The 14,608-nt window shown below is 35.7% G+C and overlaps 1 pseudogene; it reads left to right on the forward strand.

The window, feature by feature from the left end:
* The first annotated feature begins 5,516 nt into the window (after positions 1-5,516).
* LOC114106863 (large ribosomal subunit protein uL30-like) overlaps positions 5,517-14,608 on the forward strand; it is a 107,809-nt pseudogene continuing 98,717 nt past the window's right edge.

The following is a 14,608-nucleotide window of genomic DNA, read 5'->3' on the forward strand; positions in this document are numbered from 1 at the left end:
TATTGTCTCTGCCTTTGTTGAATTTATTTTTGACTTGGTGAGAGGCAGGAACATACTGATAAAGTACCAAGAATACTAGCAGTGCACAGGCTAAAAATATTCATCTAGGCATAGTCCTGTGGAACTGTAGATGAGTTCTTTTTCTCTTTTATTTGCTGACATTCTTTGGCAGACTTTGAACATATTTCATGGAATTAGAAATCATAGCCACTCTCTGTATGTTGGTTTCTTGAATGGAGTTAAGCTAAAGAAAATTATCCCATTAACAAGTCACAGTAATATAACATGGATATATCTATGGAGTATATTCCTTCATTTAATATACTCATTCTTTACTCCAAGTGCTTCTGAAAACCTCTCATTCAAATGAATGATATTCCATTTTGGATTTATTCTAACTCACTTTGGCAAAACAAAGAATTTGTAAAATTTAATGAAAATAAGCTTTCTGAGATATGTTTTAATTTTAGGTAGAAAGAAAGGACCTTACAGATACTAACAGTTGGATCAGCAGTTGGATCACAAAGGAATCAGATTCTAGCGAAACTCAGACTATACTTTCACAACCTGCAAAAAAAGAAAGAAAAAGAAGAAGTAACTAAAAATTTACAACCAACCAGTGTAAATTTTAGGTCAAAAGCTAATTAAAACTTAACTAAAGATTACTGTATTCATTCACTGGTCATTTGTGTGGGAAGGCTACATATTGTTATTTTCAGATATTTAAGTGCTCAAAAAGTCTGATATTCAAATATCTTTTCTGAGAAAAGTACTCAAAGGTGTAGACCAGCCAGTGGGAAAGTTATTTAAAAGTAAGCACTCAAGAATGAGGAAGCTGTGTTTTTGTTTTTTATTATGATTTTTAAAAGGATGGGCTATGGTTACTGAAGTAAGTTATAAGATATAAAAAACAGTAATCATCATCATCATCATCATCATCATCATCATCTAGACCTAAAGTTTCTAAAGTTTTTTGAAAGAAAAAGCAAGAAGTATGTAAATGAAAAAGAAAGACATGCTAGTGATTTCATTTATTCAACAAATACTTTTTAAGCATTTACCAATGTGTCAGATATTTTGCCAGATAATCCCATCAAAAAGGTAGTTCATCTTTAAAGTTTTAAAAATCAGAGAAATGTAAGTGGAAAATGTCTTCTTTTGACATCGGTTTGTTTATTCTTTATAAATTTTTTGGCAAGTTAAAAGTTTTTATTTGTTTTACTTCCCAATGCTCATATGCATATTTCAAAAGTCAAGAACGCCAGGAAGTTTTTCTTAGAAGTAAATATCCTGTCACTTTCCAATGTTTTCCAATCTCAATATCAAAGACCAATTTTTAAATACTTGGTTTTTCTATATAATTTAACACATATTTTGAATTGTAATGCTTATTCTTTTATTGCTTAACTCTTCGATATTTGATATTATTTATTTACCCTACCCTGCAAAAGAGAATTTAGCTATATCACAGGACCTCCTGAAGTCCCATCCCCTTTGTCCTTCAGGCTTTCCTCTTTCACCTAGTGAGTGCTCCAAGATAAGGAATCAGTGCATCAACACACACCACGACAGAGTCAAAGGGCTTTACAGTAAGAGTGAGATTTTTTCATCCCTCTAGTTCTTGAAAAAAAAAAAAATGTCTCCTAGAAAAACACCAGGTTTGCCTCCCCCAGAACACCAGTTGTGAACAAAGGATGCCAATTTTAGAATCTGGACTGACTTCCAAGCCCCTCAATATCAGGCTGCGTCTTACCTGCTCTCTACCTCCCAAATATCCAAACCTGGCCCACTTGTGGAAAGAACAGATGCTTTCCGACAAGACTGCATGTGTTTACTCTGGCTCCTTCTCCACTTTATGATAAGATTTTTCATTTGTTTTCTGTTTTCCAGCTACTTACTAAGCTCTCTCATAAGTAGATGAGAAGAACCTCTTTGCTGCTCTCTTGGACCTATGCCTGTTTTGTTCTTTACAATAATTTTAATGCAGGTGGCAGAAAAGAGGGGAGAAAAGCATGGGTTTTCAATACAGTATCCTGAACTAGAAGCCTAAGTATGTTTTTAAGTAAAGCAAAATTCGAAAATAAGGCATAAATTAGGATGATGTTTTCCAAATGCATAAAGGAAAACAAAACACAGAAAATACAGTGCATACAGAAAAATAAAAATGGAAAAAAAAAAAAACCCAAATCCTTCTCTTAGCATTTTGGAGTTTTACTTTATAAGACTGATGTAGCCTGAGTATGTTCTGTATTTAAATTACATGACTCAAATCCTCTGTTCTGACTCCAGGCTCACAAAGCCATCTTCTGCTCATGTGTTTCTTCCCCTTCAAGCAGACAAACAAGGAGATGATATTCTAATTACAGCACATGAGTGTCCTGTTTCCCCTCATATATTTCTCTTTGTGAATCAATCTGCTTGCCTTCTCATTTTATATATTCAATTTCTAAGCACATTTCATGTAAGTCTCTTCCTGAGGGACAGGTCCATTCCAGGTACCTGTCAATTCAGGTTTGAGAGCTGGACCATGGGAGAGATTCCAAGTGACCAAAAGACTGCTGTGTAGTATCATCTGCCTCCTTCTCTTGGATGTGAAGAACGACTATATCACAATGTCAACTAATTCCTCTGAATGAGGGTGCAACTATCCTAAATAAATCCTGGTGGGTGTTGTTTGCTTATATGCTTGCTTTAATTTTTGTTTTGTTTTATATGGAGGAGTAGGAGAATAGAGAAAGTAATTTTTAAAGTTCATCTGGAAAAGCAGACATCCAAGAAAGATCAGTATAACTTGAAAATTAAAATAGGGGGAGACTCCAAGTACCACCCATTAATATAAAAAAATACAATTAAAATGCTACATTTGAGATTGTTCTTTGTTAACATAGATGGAGAGAAGAAATATAAAAACTGAGAAACAGCCAGTTATATTTAGCCAGTATGAATTTAGCAAGCTTCAACTGTGGCATCTCAAACAAATATGGAAGGAAAATACTATTTACAAATAATAGCAATTGCTTAGTAATTGGAAAAATAACACTAGATCTTGTTTCATACCCTATCTAGATGGATAAGAATTTGATATAAACATTATAACAATGTAAATGTAGAATAAAGTCAGATGCTATTTATCAGATCTATGCATTTTCCAATCATAGTAGAAGTTAATGAGAATACAAAGGTAAAGGGATTTAAGCTGCTTAAATTCTTTAATATTAAAATTTTAAAACAACCTTAGAAATAAGGTAGTAAACAACAACATAATTGTAACAAATATGGCAAAGATTTAGTGCCCTCAATACATACATGTTTTTTTAAATCATAAGATTAAAAATATTAAAAGTCCAGTAGAAAATAGATGTAAAACTGAATCACAAAAGTAGAAATGTAATTGGCTAATATGTTTCCCACCTCAATAATGATTTACAAAGCATATTCAAAAGGCAGTAGTTATATTTACATGTTTTAGTATAAAATTTTAAAGCAAAACTGAAAAATACTACTCAATGCTGGAAGGTGCATAAGCAAGCACCGGAAGTCTTAATGAGTTTGCAAAATGGCACAACTTTCCTGCCAATAAGATGTAAATTGTGGGGCTGGGATTGTGGCTTAGCAGTAGAGTGCTTGCCTAGCATGCACAGGGACCCAGTTTCGATTCTCAGTACCACATAAAATAAATAAATAAATAAATAAATAAATAAAGGCATTTTGTTGTGTCCATCTACCAAAAAAAAAAAAGATACTCTCTCTCTCTCTCTCTCTCTCTTAAAAAAAATGTAAGATGGCATTAAAAGTTTTTCAAAATTTATGTGTTATAAAATAATGATATTTTAAAAATGGTCTCTTGACAAATAATCAAGAACTTTCACAAACTGTTAGGTGATAAAGAAATTTATGAATTTTATATTTATATTAAGAAAATGATTTAATAAAAAAGTGGCATATTTACTCTAATAACACTTTTCCAAAAAATGAAGTTTATAGACATAAAAAAAAGACTACAAAATACACATGCCAATTTTGCAGAAATCATACTGCAAAATACAAGGGTATGTACACATACATGGAGCTTTAAAAATAGGAAGGGGTGGCATTAATGTTCACATTGTTTTTTTTTTCTCTGTTCATAAAGTTATTTGGTTTTCTGTTTTACATTTTCTTATTTGTACCTTTGTAAGTTTTCCATGTGAACATACACAATTTATCTAAAAATTTAAAATAATTAACCAATATTTTAAAACTGACGGTACAAATTAGAATACAAACACACAAAAGTACAAGCTGCTTTCATTACTCTTCACATCAGTGATGCCTTACATAATTTTGTCTGTTCCACTGAAAAAACTCTTCAAGATGTATTAAAGCCCCTCTATTACCAGCCCATAGACTTTACCCTTTTTCTGATATTTCTAATAATCTGAGAGCTTTAGGTTAATAAACTAATTTTGAATTACAATAATGAAACAAAAATTATCTCTTCCAACTAACAGCACCACGGGTGATATTCATTTAAAACTAATAATATTTTTAATTTTTTTAAAACAAGAGAAAAAACATTTTTGAAAAATTTAGAGAGTCTGACATGAAAAACTAAAATCCAAGAAGGAAAAAATTGGCAGTTATTAAAAAAAAAAAGAGAAGTCAAGACAAAGTCATTTTCCCCAACTACCATTATCCAATAAATAGATCTGTTACTTAAAAAATGTGACTCTTGGGTCAAATTCCATTCTAATCATGCTCCAGTCCTTTGTCAATAATCTTATGAATTCCAGAAAAACTCTTCTCTAGGTCCTGCCCCAAACCTAGCACAACGGTCCACTCATAAAATATAAAGGCTGTGAGAACCTCAGTGATCTAAAACAAAGAAAATCAGATTGAAATAAAGAAGAAAAAGAAATATGAGAGAGATAGAAGTTAATATTCTAATAAAGGATCCAGCCACACTATTTAGCTCCTGCTATCGACAAACACCTCATAAATATCACAGAGAACTTGGAATTCCAGAAATATGGAATAGAAATACTTTTCCCTAGTAGTCTCATTAAAATCCCTGGGTATTTTATATAAAACAACATAAGAAGACACACACAGGTAGACAGAATAAGACAGACTGCATTGGGACCTTTGAATTTGAGAAAATCACAGTGGTTAGATCCCTGCTTTTTCTTTATTCTTTTTTTATATCCCAGATGCCCAGATATCTTCTTATAGCTGAAGATATTTGCACAAGAGGGGGAAAAAAAAAAAAAAAAAGCCCCTAGCCAAATCGGAAGGAAAAGTGTAAGCAAGCCAGTAACACTCTAATTCCATGGAAGAGTGAAAGGAATTCCTCCCTCCTGTCTCTAAAGGTTTGTCTTTTAAATCTGCTGATATATACAGGGTATTGACAGATTAACGGGAGAAAAGGCATACAAGTTTATTAATGACCATGTGTGCATGGGAGCCTCATGAAATAGAGGAAGCTTAGCTTTTCTTTCTGAAGGCTGGATATTTGAATCTACTGAAATAAATTGGCAATGGACAGATTGGCCGGAGAAAAGCCTAACAAACATATTTACGTGAACAGGCAGTACAGGAAGGTGAGTACCCAATAACCAGATGAGATTTGGAAACTTATATACCCTTCCTTAAGGGCAGAAAGAAATGCAGGGTGGGGGATAATTTAGAGGGGTTGTCAGTGATTCTTAAAGAGGTGAATGGGCCTGAAGAACAGACAACGGTCTGGGACAAGGTTCTCTGGGCTCCAGAAGTAGTGTTTGATTTTTAATCTCTTCCTCTGTGAAAAGAATTTAACAAATAAAGCTGAAGACAGATTCCCTTATAAATCTAGATGCAAAAAAATTTCAACAAAATGTTTACAAATAGAATTCAGTAACATATAAAATGAATTATATACCATAACTGCTGTTTAGTCCAAAGATGTATGAACTATTTAATATTTGAAAGTTAGTATAATAAACCATAAAACAGGCTAAAGAAGAAAAATCACAAAATCACATCAACTTCTAGAGTAAAGGTATTTGACAAAATTCAACACCTATTGATGCATAAAAAAGATAAAAGGAAAGAGAAATTTCCTCAATTTCGTAAGGAGCATCTACTGAAAACCTACAAATAGTATTCCATATAATGATAAAAGAGTGAATTCCTTCCCCCCTTAGACTGTAAATAAGGCAAAGATGTCCATTCTCCCTACTCATAGCCAAATAGTAGGAGAAAATCTTCAGGCTGTTGAGGATTTAAAACTGGTTATTAGACTTGACTCAAAAGCATAATCCATAAAAGGAAGAAGAGATAAATTGGATTTTATTTTTAAAAATAAATAAACTTTTGCAGAGAATGAAAAGACAATCTATGAAGTGGGAGAAAATATTTCCAACTTGCATATCTAAAAAAGAATTAGGATATAGAAACAGCTCTCAACACTTGAACAAAAACCAAAATAAAAGAAAACAGCAATAAAAACTAAACCAATCAGAAAATAGACTGAAGATAGATATTTTACAGCAAAGAATATACAATGGAAAATAAGTTCATTACAAGTTGTTAAGTATCATTAGACATGTCTTGAATGTGAATCAAAACCACAAGGAGATATCACTATAGAACTATCAAAATGGCTACAACATAAAACAGTGATGACATTTAATGAGTGTAAGAACAAGAAGAAAAGGTATGTTTCTTACCAAAAAAAGAAAATTGAAGAAAGAGAGAGATAGAGATAGAGATAGATAGATAGAGAGAGGGGGGAGGGAGGAAGGGAGGGAAGGGGAGAGGGAGAGGGAAGGAGGGAGGGAAAGAAAATAAAAAAGAAAAATCCATTTATCAGAGTTTAGAAACACGTATCAGAGTTTAGAATACCACAGGCAACCATCTTCTTAGGGTCTTGATCTCTTCTCTGGAACAAAAACTCTTTTTTTTTTAATTTTTATTGTTGGTTGTTCAAAACATTACATAGTTCTTGATATATCATATTTCACACTTTGATTCAAGTGGGTTATGAACTCCCATTTTTACCCCGTATACAGATTGCAGAATCACATCAGTTAAAACTCTTATCTCCTGCACTCCTTTGCTTCAGGCCTATCTTCCAGGACCCCTGTACCATTCTACCACTGGGTCATGAGAAGGAAAGAAGACTGATGAAGAGAGGAAAGAAAAAAGTCCCCCTTTTCTCTTTGCCTCCTTTTTGGGATAAGTAAGGTTTTTTAATTCTCTACAGCTTTCTGCCATGACACTGAAGTTGTTGACCACTATCCAAGGCTTACAAATAGATGTTTTTTTTCTTGCCTATTGTCTCTCTCTCTTTTTTAAAATTTTTTTAATAGTTGTAGTTGGAAATAATACCTTTATTTTATTTTTTTATTTTTATGTGGTGCTGAGGATCAAACCCAGGGCTAGGCAAGCGCTCTACTGCTGAGCCACAGCCACAGCTCCCTATTGTCTCTTTAAATCTTCTTTCCTTCATATTTTCTCTGTCTTCTCTCCTTCTCTCCCTTCTTCCTTTTCTCCCTCTCTCCTGTCATCAGGCCCATTCTCCCTTCTCTTTAGCAAATTTCTTATTTGTGATAGCCTATCATAGTTCAGCCAGCATTCTCCATGTCCTGGGATTTTTCTCCACAGCACCGCACCCGACACCTGTGTTGAGAGGTTTGGTCACCAATGGCACTGCCATCGCCAAGACATTATCAACACAAAAGCTATAAGACTCCTAATTCTATTTCTTAAATGGGGATTCACGGAGACCTCTAAGTATTTTCTACTCTTAATGTTTTTCCCTTGAGATTTTAGATGAGTACTTATTGATAAGATTTGACCCTGTTTTACTCATTTGCTATTATGGAAAACATGGTCTTGAATCTTTACATCATAATTACTTTTCATTTTTTTCAAAAAAGATGCTTTCTCTTATCTATATGTTTACTTACATATTTGGAGGAGATTTTATGATCTTCTACTGAGACACACAGTAATTATGATGTAAAAATTCAAGATCAGTCCATAGCTGATCTGTTATTATATTTCTCTCCACTGGCTTGATTGCTGATGCTTTTGATATATAAACAACATAGCACTTCTGCATTCTTATTTCAAGAGAATGCATGATATACTGCATGATGTACAGTTTTAAACATTGCAGAACTACAACTATTGGTCTGTGGGCCACTAGTATGCCCCGAGGAATGCTCTGGAAAATTTACCTCTTTTAGAAAATGTTGGCAATGAGACTGTCCACCTTATCAGTGTGTTTTCTCAGGAATCCTAACTGGTAGTAGCTTATAAGTGGTGAGTCATTAAGATCTCAGAAACAGAAATAGCAGGCTTTCCTGTTATTGCTGAGTTTTCTTTTTATAAGCACCATATTTTTTTCCCCAACAGATTGTATTTCCCCTTTGTTGTGGTTGCTGGTAAATTTACAAGAAAATTTGAGGTTCATTTCCCACAATTGATAATGTCTTATGATATTCATTATGTGTTCTCAAATTTCTCTATTTATCCTATTTTCCTGGTTTCATTTTCCCTTTGCTGCCATTTCTTCACCTTTATTTTAAAAATATATCCCTCTGTATATAGGTAGATAGAAAGACAGGTAGAGATAAGTTGTCTCAAATCACTTTCTGGAATGATTTGGAAGCATAAATAAATTAATAATGCTCTACATATAACAACATCAATAACACTACCTCCACTAATATGCTTTTTCTCATGTTTGCTTTAGAATTTGTTTTGAATCCATGAACAACTGCTCAAAGTCCACTGTGATGGTTTTGATGTTAGATGTCCCCTAAAAGCTTTATATGACAGTCTTAACCCAATCCTGCTGAGATTAACTGAAGGCAGGCAGGGTGTGGCTCAAAGAGGTGGGCAGGTGTGCCTTTTGGGAAATATAATTTGTATCTGTTATGCGGAGTCTTTCTATGCTTTCTGATCACCATATGAGCTGCTTTTTTTCTCCACATATTGTTCTGTCTCACCTCAAGCCCATAGAAATGGAGTTGGCTGTCTATGGACCAAGACCTCTGAAACCTTGAGCCCTAAAATAAACTTTTCCTCCTCTAAAATGGTTGTTTTCAGGTCTTTTAGTCACAGCAACCAAAATGCTGACTAATACATCCAATGTATATCAGATTTAAGTTTTTGCCAGGGAAAATAAGGTCTCTGCCCCAGAGATATTTCCAACCCAATTTAAGGGGGAAAAGTTATAATTTTTAAAACTTAAAAAAAAAATGATCCAAAGTTGTATATATTGAATTCACATATTTACTTGTACAGTTGTAGGATTCATGCATATTAGAGAAGTATCAGGGTGTGACACTTGAACCGTAAACAAAGGTGTCATGGAGAAGATGAGATCAAATGAACCTTGTAGAGTAGCTGGGATTTGTATCCCATGAGCCTCTTTTCTGTTGTCTGTTTAATTTTATTTTTCTATATACAACTTCCCATCTGAAACCTTCAGCTTTGGAGGAATTACATGTGGTAAGAACTTCTGTACCCAGGAGTAGCACCTTGAGAAATCACCAAGCACATCATCAGAGAGACAAATCAGTCCAGGACTAAAGGTGAAAATGGTTTGACCCTCTTCCCTTAGATAAAAAGCCTCATTTCAGAGGCACACCTTGATTTCAGTGCCAAGGTTTTCTTATTTACATAAAAATTTCCTTTTACTGGCTCTCTGGTGTGATTTCTCACTCATTGCAAGGTAGAAAGAAGAAGGTTTTGACTAAGGAGGAAAAAATGTTGTCCAGAAAGTAGTGCTGGGCAGAAAGTGGCTGGGGGTTGGAAGTCTGGAGAGAGGGAAATATCAAAGAGAACACCAAGATTCTGAGTCTGAACAGCTGCCAGGGAACAGAGCTTGGGTAGCCTTGGACAGAATTCAGGAAGTCAGAAGAGGAGAAGGTTCTATGGCCATGTTCTGTCAACACTAATAGCCAACAACAGCAAATCTGGAAAGGAAAGCACACAGCTTCAAAGGTGAAACTTTGGCTCGCTCACTCTCCATAGACAACAGTTGCTCTCAGTGTATTTGACAGCAGCTTCAGCCAGGAATTTCCAAACAGTGCAATCCATCGTTTATGCATTAAGACAGCCCCGCCTGGAGAGTCACAGCCCTGGGGATTAGAGGAGTCTGACCCCACAAGGCGGACAATGAGTTAGCAAGGAAAACAGCTTGCCTAGAGGGGCTGACACCTCCCCTCCTACCACATACATTAACTCCACACTGACATCAGGCAGTGGTCCCAAATCAGAAGATGTCCACAAGCACAATGTTATGTGGGCAGGAACGGCAGATAGGGAACAGCATGGAGGAGACATCAGGGCTCCAGGCTGAAGCAAGGCTTTGACAACCTCAAGGCCTACAGTGACCAGCAGCTACAAAGGAAGCAAATAAATAAATAAAAATCAATGCAATTAACCATTCCTGGACCATTAAATATGTTTTTAAATTAATGCTGCAAACCAAATCAAAATGGCATTGTGTGACTCTTTAGGGAAGTAGTTTACTGGGAGGAAATCAAACTAAAAAGAAGAACAAACTGGTAAAGGATCAGCCTCCTATCAGGTCCAGGAATCCCTCTTGCTCCGAGGCTGTAGGTGGTGCCATTGTTATCCTGGCAGAGACAAGGGTTAGTGCACAGCTGTCTGCACAATCTCCTGCCATTTGTCTTGACAGATGCTCTTCCATCCAAGACTTCTCTTGATCAGAGTATAGCCTCAGCCAGCATTCCAGGGCAGCCATGGTTAAATGCACTTAGGAGGCTGATCAAGTTCCTAAACGTAGCTCATGGAGATAACAATTGAGGTCAAACTTGCTCTTTGTGCTACGTGTAACTGTGGTCAGCATGAAAGGTGGGTACCCTGGGAGGGGCTATCATTCCAATAGCCTTTCAAACTAGCGGTCTTTAAGTACTTATTCAATTTTTATTTGGCAAAGACGGAAAAATAATTCTCTATTATACAAATTATAGAGATAATTTAAATTCAGAATATGAATGAGATTTTACGTAGGAAAAAAAATCTCAGAAACATGAGAAACAGAGAAGAAAAGACCCAAAGCTTTATTTCATTTCTACCTGAAAACATTTGGCATAACTTTTTATTGTTTTCCCTGCCGTTCCTGTTATTTTTCTTTCATAAATTCTCAAGTTATGAAACCATTAATTTATTTTAATTTATGTAATAAAGTCACCTATCCCTAGTAAATGACACTTAAAAGATTTCAGAATACTAACTAACTGACAGATTCTGACTACAGAAGGCTGTCAGTGGGCAGGAGACATATTTCATGGCATTGCCTGATTTAAGGATCTGAACAAGAGGATGTCAAACTAAACACCGTGGACGGAATGTGATGGAGCCATTCGTGGAGAGTCAATACCATTAACACAAAGTTATTTGCAAGTTAAATTAATTGAGAAGCAGAAAGAGTGGGCTTAAGTAGGAAAGAGTCGCTCTTCAAGGAAACACTAAGAAAATGGAGCAAATATATAGACAAAGGCTAAGGAAGTCCTTATAATTCCATGAAAGATTGAGGCACAGTTACCATAACTGACTTGCTACTTCCTGTCCCTATACAGCCTGTGCTATTCTTAAAACAAACCTGCTCCAACCACCTCCTTTACTTTGATCTAGCTGAAGTAGGCTTCACTTACTTATAACCAGTGAACAATCTTAAGACTAATTTAGGGGTACGGGAGGGGGTTGTATCTATATGACTTGGGAAAATCTCAGAGGAGGGAACTTGGGAATTGGTTCAAGAAAAGGGGTTGAAAGAAGGCTTTTCTATGTCTTTGGAACAAGTTAGTGAACGTATTTAAAAACACATTTATTGCACACCTACTAAGCATTGGCTGATGCTTGGCACCTCAAGAGAGATGCAGCCTTTTTAGGCTGACAACAGAGCCCTGACATTCTACCCTGACAATCAGCAAGAGAGGGAAGGGTTTGTTCCACTGATATTTCTTCAGAGTGTCAGGTGCAAGAGACGCCAGGATCATAACAAATCCATGCTGGATGATGTACCACAGTGAATACAACTTAGGAGGTTCCAAAGCAACGTCCTCAAAGTTGAATGGGAAAGCAGTTCAGTTTTGGCGAGGTTCTCTGTCTTCCTCAACTAGCTGTGATAGCCAGGTTAATGGACAGATGGAAAATTTTCTTTGAAAAATGTCAAGCCGCAAGCTACAGTCCACTATCAAAGCCCATAAGTGTCTAATTTAATTCCTACTTCTTCTGGAGAACGAACTGTATTGTCCTCCAGGGCATTAATGTCAAGGTCTAAGAGAAAAAGAACAGAAAAATACAGTCATCGGCAAATATGTAGATTAAATACCTTCAGTGTGATCAAGGGGAAATGGGCTCCCGCTGGAGTGGGGAATGAGAGCTTATTAAAGCAATAACCAGTACTCTTTGAAGGATTCAAATATTCTTCCTGGAAGATGTTAGACTTCCATATACTCCCTCCTGCTTTCTGCAGACCAAACATGCAGCCCTCATTGTTAAGTCAAAGGAAAAAATATATATATAACCTTACTTTGGCACAAGAAATAGGATCACTGCTATTTAGTCAGCTTAATCTCTTACCCGATATACAAGCAAAACTTTGGTAGTTATTTAATGTGAGGAAAAATAGTTGTGGTATATTATCAAATCCTGCAAGAGACGAAATCTTCAGATGAATCAATAATACGATCTGACTTCTGCCTCAGTGAATTAGGCCCAAGAGCTAGAAGTCTTTGTGAAAATCAAAATAGCACTTCCACAGAGCTAACAGGGTTTCATAGAATGTGGCCCCTTTAATAAAAGACATCCGTGACAGAAAAGGTGCTTTTTTTGATCCTGCGTCATTGTTTTCCTCTTGATTCAACTATGTATGACTTTTGGAGCAGGCAGAGGAATGGAGAACAAGTTTGTTAGGCTTTGCACATAAAAGGTAGACCTTTAGAAACATAAAACTTCATTTTCAATTTAACACTTTTCAAACTAAATAGTCCCCAGCCCCAACTTTTAACAAGCAGTCTGCCTTTAGTATTTGGAAACCAAAATTGCCTTCTATTTTAATCGATGAAAAGCAAGCTTCAGCTTATAAATGGACTTTTTTTTTCCCCAGAATTCTTTGTAAAGCCCTGAAAATGGATGTTTATAATGGAAGTCCACTTGGTTCTCCATAAAGCTAATTCTGGCTTGATAATTCCCTTCAGGCAGCAGCAAGCATTGTTCTCTTCAGCTCCTGTATAATTAATACCAAGATACAAATATATTCCTATCTATTTCAAGGGGAGCATGAAGTGGTGAGAAAAAGAGAAGGGGAGATGATACAAGTGTCAAATGAATTCTCTAATACGTTTTCCTCACTAAAGGGAAAGATAAATTAAATGTGCAATAAAAATTTAATAGCGAACAGTGATTGCACTATAGGAACCCTGATAGAAATAAGCATAATGGCATAATAAATTTTCTTGTGTGAGGAATGATTATTTGGAGCTTTAAGCTTTGACAATTCGTGTAAATCTTATCCGTTTGTTAGCAATTAATAATATTAAATTGCTTCACATCTCCCTAGATAAACATCAGCAATCTTTCAAATTGTTGTTGAAGAAATACATAATCTAGTGCACACCATTACGGAACTTTCTCAAATTTCTGAGATGTTAAATAGCACTGTTCCAAGGAGAAATATAAGCAATTTAATCTTTACTGCTGATATAAATACATCAACAAATATTTGTTAAACCCCACTTTGTGTGTAGCAGAAACACATAGTTGTCCATAAAAATCTATTTTGACTTCCAGAGTATAGACCTATGTCGAGGAGGTGGCTGTCCAGGATAGATCTACATCCCAGTCCCCTTCTGGTGAGCCACATGATTCATCTCCAATAGCACTGACTGGAAATGATGTTCACGTTTGTAAGCCATGTTTTTCAAGAATGAGATGTGGGTCCTCTAGGCGCTTTTGCTTCTGCAAGCTTGATAGAGATGATAACAAAATATTGGGAAGAAAAAAAAAAAAAAACACATGTTGAAAGAAGCTGGCCCTGAATCTATCTGTGGGGAACAGGTGTTTGCAAACAGAACCCCAAGCCTTGATTAAATGAGTAAGATGCAGGCTTCTACAGAGTGTAAACCATTACAAACCTGTGGGTCTATCAGTCACAGCACTTTTGCCCAGTGCCATCTAATATGATGGCATTCTTGTGACTCTCTGAGTAACATACAGAAATGAAAGACTTTGTACTTCTTACAAAAAAAATAAGTTCATCTTGATTAAAAAAACAAAGAATGCATGCAGTAAAGGAAAACAACCCCAAAATACATAACAAACAATATTCCTTGAGATGTCAGAAGACAGTACAAGAGTAAATGGACAAATAATTGGCATCAGCACAAAATGCTAGGACTTCAAAGATAAAGTATAAATATTTATTGGAAAAAAAGTAGACATAGAAAAATGGTAAGCACTGCTGATAAGAGCATCAAGATAAGCTGTTGATGCCAGGCATGGTGGCACAGCCTGTAATCCCAGGAACTCGGGAAGCTGAGGCACAAGGATTGCAAGTTCCCAGCCAGCCTAGGTATCTTAGTGAGACACTGCCCCAATATAAAAA

Source organism: Marmota flaviventris, chromosome 11 (assembly GCF_047511675.1).
Source record: "Marmota flaviventris isolate mMarFla1 chromosome 11, mMarFla1.hap1, whole genome shotgun sequence".
In the NCBI taxonomy this organism is placed as follows: domain Eukaryota; kingdom Metazoa; phylum Chordata; class Mammalia; order Rodentia; family Sciuridae; genus Marmota; species Marmota flaviventris.